Raw genomic sequence first — 5289 nt, 5'->3', positions numbered from 1 at the left:
GTATTAAGTGATAGAAAAAACCATAATTGGTTATAAATAATTTTTTATTTAATCTAAAAAATCCATATCACGATGTTAAGAAATACTCTGGAACACCTGAACGTTCTGTCCCCTCTCTCAACTTCAGTTAGTGCTAACCTCCTATGCAATTTCAAGCATGGAAGAAAATATACAAATACATGAAGTTAAAAACCTAGTAGAAAATGGAAAGGATGATAAAAATAGAGGCTTCCGACCGGAGAGAAGCCCGCTGAGGAAGGATAACACCACGTCAACTTCAGACACTACCAGAATACTCAGTAGACTGCAGCATAGCAAGGTTTTCATATCCACCTAAACCAGATGCAACCGGCATGGCACGGCTGGTTGCCGAAGTCTGCCGACAGGGTACACACACCACGCTTGTGGGCAGCTTCAGTTGGTTCATCCTCTTCTCCCACGCCTGCAGCATTACCGTCTTCAGCAGGTAATTCTTCATGATGCCAGGTTCATGTTTCTCATTACCGTCTTCAGTGCGCATTTTACGAAACAAGTCAAAATGAGATCGTTATTCTGCTGTAGGTGCTTGTGCCAAATCTACATCAAGTTCATGAGAAGGTCACGGTGGTAGGTGGTGCTCTAATATTTCCAATGAATAACATATATATATGCACATGTTGTCCACGGTAAGCTAATAGATTCAGACCAACACATATATGTATGCATATGTGTGTCTAAAAAAATAGAGCTTGATTTATACACGATGCAGAGCAACATACATGCCAGATAAATCAGGATTGAGACCTGAGACCCTGACAATGTGTGTAATTTACTATCTGAACAAAATGCCAAAATGGAGAATTAAAACAGAACTTATTCCAGATCACAAACCAGGAAACAACATCGAATACATTTTTCTTTCTCAACACTGATCATTCTACTGTAAATTAGAACAAGTTATAGTAGAGTAGAAAGAGAGACATAGCAAAGAGAACTAATTTAGTAGTAATGCCATAAGTTCAGAGCATTACCTGTAGCATGTAAAGCAGATCAAGTATGATTAATTAAATTATTATTCATGTAGAAAAAGAAGCCTGCATCTGCATGAACAAGAAAAATAAAATTCAGAGCAGTGCACAAAGTTCTTCCAAATTCTCACATTCAGAAATATGGATGCATTCACTTGTCAACCAAGCAAACTGTAATATATCAATTTTTACTCATAGATAACAAAACAGGGAATGACGTTGCAAATGTTTTCTGACACCCAAATATGTATGAGTGCTCAGTAAGGTTCCTACTAATACACAAGCAAATGCAACAATACAGAAGTCCTAACTGTGAGTTAATGCAAAACACATCTCATGGTACCTGGAAATCACATTGATTGTAAAATTTAGCAAACTGCCCAAAGTTGCTTCACATTCTCACATTCAGAAATACACGGATGCATTTATCTGTCGACCAAGCAAAACGTAATATATCAATTTCACTCATAGATAATGAAATCATTCATTATAGCTTTCGCAGTGCCAAAGTCAATTAGTTTCAGAGATCTCCTCACAAGCACAAAATTGGCAGGCTTCAGATCGGAGTGTACTATCCATTTCCTCTATGTATCGTATTCTTCAAGCATTTATAAAAACAAAAAAAGGAAAGTTGAGAATGTGCTTGAATGTTTGAAATTCAGAATACAAATATTGTGTTTCAGCATATTAATAATGCAGGTGCCAGATCTTGCAAATAATAAATAAATGCAGATACCTTTAGTGCATGGTCAGAAGATGCCGACATAATCAAATATTGATAGCTCTTTCAGTCAAGGCATACCGAACTATCGATCAACTAACATAAAAATTTAACAGGAAGTTTCTATCTGTTTCACACAGACCCAAAAGTTTCACACAATCACTGCCGCCATATGTACACATCAAAGACAAATGGATGTTCGTTAGTGCATGCTTGTTCAATACGACGCCCTTCTACGCTATATCCAATTACCACCAAACAAGAGAATTATAATAGCACAAATTTTAAAACAAAGTTTCTATCTGGTTCAATATATTGGTAGCCTATCTGGGAAAGATGCATAACATAAACTTCGTGTTAAATTTTTCCAATGCTAGAGATGTAAAGTTTCTCTCATTTTGAATTGTTGCTGTTAGAAGTTGGAAATCAAGGGAAGACAGCAAACCTAGTTACAGGCAATGAAATGGTTAAATGCACTGGGGCATAGTGAAGCAATAGTTGTGTAAAGCAGGAAACGATAATTCGCAGAGCAACCAAAAAAGTTCAAATATGCAGTCTGATTAAATGAATAGAAAATGCCAATATAAGTGTTTAGCTAAAAAGAGATAAAAAAATAGAAACACACAATGGCGTTGGACCATGAACTTACAAAGTCTTTCTCCTGACACAGCCATGTAGCCTACTGTGAAGCACATACTTACTACTAATATAAGAACACATGAGTGCTAAACCAGGAATTGACCGAGGTATCTTTCCTGCCTAAACATACCACATGGTGAAGCAAACTACATAGCTAAGTAGCTGGCAATAGAGCGAACCAAAAGCGCATAGAGCTAGTGTCAATGAAGGGCGTCATCCAGACAAGATGCACAAGAGAACTGTTGTACACTGGTTCAGATGTACATGACTACTACAAAAGGGAGGGACATAACCCTCAAATCCCCTGGTAGATAGACAACAGGTAGCAAACAGCTACCAAAGGACGTCGTCGTCTAGTGGCAGCAATCCTGAAAATGGAACCATGAGGAAATAAACGGTAAATCGCATGTTGCAATAGCCAGATGGTAAGTATCACTATTAACATACAACAAACTGCTGATCTATCTCTCTCAATGTCCCGATGGCTAGTGTTGTGTACACTGAGCCATGTTGTATATAATGAAGCAAGATAATTTTCAGGAAACAGTAATATTAAATATCAACTACCATGCTATGTATAATTACTTCAGTCGTGCTCCCTTGCCTCTGCATTACTTTGTTTGCTAAATTCAATCACCGTTCTGAATACTATGTGTAATGTGAGGCTACTTATCACCAGCCGGCAAGTACCTTCAGCGCCTTCCAAGACAATTCACAGCTTATGAATTTATGATTTGTTCCACCCTCGAAAAAAATCGAAAGCGACATATTGTGCTTCCATTTGAAAACTAAAATGCATGCCTCACTTTTCTCCTTGAAAACTAAACACACAAAAATTTCCATCTTTCTCCTTGATAACTAAAATACATGTCTGATCTTACCCCATCCTTATTAGTACAGAACCTCGAAACCTGAATAAAAATGTGCAACTATAGCTAAATCTTCGTGACCTCAAAATGCACGAGTATTTGCAGTTTAAGGCATATGTAGAATCTGCAGTATTAATTATTAATGTTGCATGAAGAATAAAGCGATTTATGGATCAATCAGTCAATTGGAAGAAACTCTCTTATATTGGAATTTCATTTTGAAGGAGGAAACAATAGAAGCTGGCCGTAGGTATTTGAATATTAGATCTATTTATTCACCTATTAACATGTTGAAGCTATATGGAAATCAGTTTATTAAAAGGCATACATAATATATATATATATATATATATATATGATGTACCTTGATATGATAAACTACCGAGAGCATTTCCCATCACAGGTTCTGTTGTGTCTCTGTCATACAGGAAAACAAATTCAGTCATCTCAGTCGGGCATGGAAGAAGAACACCATCAGCCTTCTTTGAGCTCATGATAGACCATAAACTGCGAGCAAATTATATAGGAAAAAATGAGTCTTAACTAAATGCTAAAGCAAAGCTACTGAAATTCTAATAGAAACCTGACATAGTCAATATCTCTGGTAAGATAAATTATATGCTTGACACTATGGAAAACATATTTACATAGCACATCAACATGGCAGACTTGGCGAAAGGCACAGCTCGGCGCCCTATCCTACGATTATTATCCCAATGTAAAAGCTGTGGGGAATGCTAATCCAAACTTTTGATTGCAAAAGTGCGAACTCGCGAATAAATGTATAAAATACATGTCAATAGAATTGTTAACCAGGCTGATAAATTCTGTGCATCAACCCTTATTTTAAAGAAGAAGAAAATATTCTAAGAAGGAAGCATTAATAAGCATGCTAGTGTTAAGAGGCGGGTTGTTCAAACCATACAAAGAACATATCATCCAATCCTAGCTTGCAATTATAATCCCAACGTAAAATTGCAAGGGCCAGGAATGATAACCCAAACATTACCCAGAATCAAATCAATCTGAATTGCAGTGCAAAAACCTCCTCTTCAGGTCATGAAACAAAGCATTGACAATATTGAAAATGGACATGCTTCGAGGATAAATAGATAAAGAAAAGGAGCTTAGAAAGGGACCTGAGAACGCACAACATCAGTAACCATATAAGTCATATGGCTAGAATCACCAAATTGAATAATTTGGACTTATATAAATTTAAACTCCTCTCCTAGTAAATCCTTCGGTAACCATTAGTTACTGTATATGCTAACACTTTTCCTGCTGATCAATAACATGTCAGTACAACAAATCACCAAAGAAGAATGAAAAACACATTGCCCCAGTAATGTAAGAAATAAACTGATCAATTTGCATGAACTACTACAACAATAAGCAGTCCACAATTATTCGGTAGAACAAGAAATTTATCACATCAAAGAACACAAATAGAGTGGCTTAAAAAGAAAATAAAATCCATTTGCATGAACTACTACAATAAAATAAACTGATCAATTCATCAATCCCAACACAACACATTAGCAAGAATGTTTAAGATGTACCTTCCAGATTGATACATCTATTTCACTGGATCCTGATTTCATTGGGGAACCAGGGCTTTTGGAGCTATTGTTGGAACCTTCGGGCCATCCAAACTCTAGCTATTCAAAATATAAATAAATTACAAAGGATGAAATCATGTAGAGGAGCTCGTGCAAGAGGGGTTCAACCTGTAGGGAGGAGGAAGGAGACGACCAATGGTTGATGTTGTCGCTGGCGCTATCCCATGGCAGAAACGCAAGACAAGGGCGAAGATTGTGCAGTTCCGGGTCTCAGCGGCATGTAAGGTTGTGCAGAGGAGTCAGGGCAGATGCAGCAGGATGTTGGGGCTCAAGGCCATGTAGCGGAGGCTGGGGACGGAGGCGATGAGAGGAGATGAGGAGGCCACGAGGAGGAGGGAGCAGCACACTGGCAGAGCCCTCCCTCCATGTGCTTGTCGACGGCCTGGCCAGTCCTCCCCGCGATGTGACAATACTAACCTTCTGGTCTACCT

This window comes from Lolium rigidum, chromosome 5 (genome assembly GCF_022539505.1).
Source record: "Lolium rigidum isolate FL_2022 chromosome 5, APGP_CSIRO_Lrig_0.1, whole genome shotgun sequence".
Classification (NCBI taxonomy): domain Eukaryota; kingdom Viridiplantae; phylum Streptophyta; class Magnoliopsida; order Poales; family Poaceae; genus Lolium; species Lolium rigidum.
Note: the sequence above shows the minus strand (reverse complement) of the source record.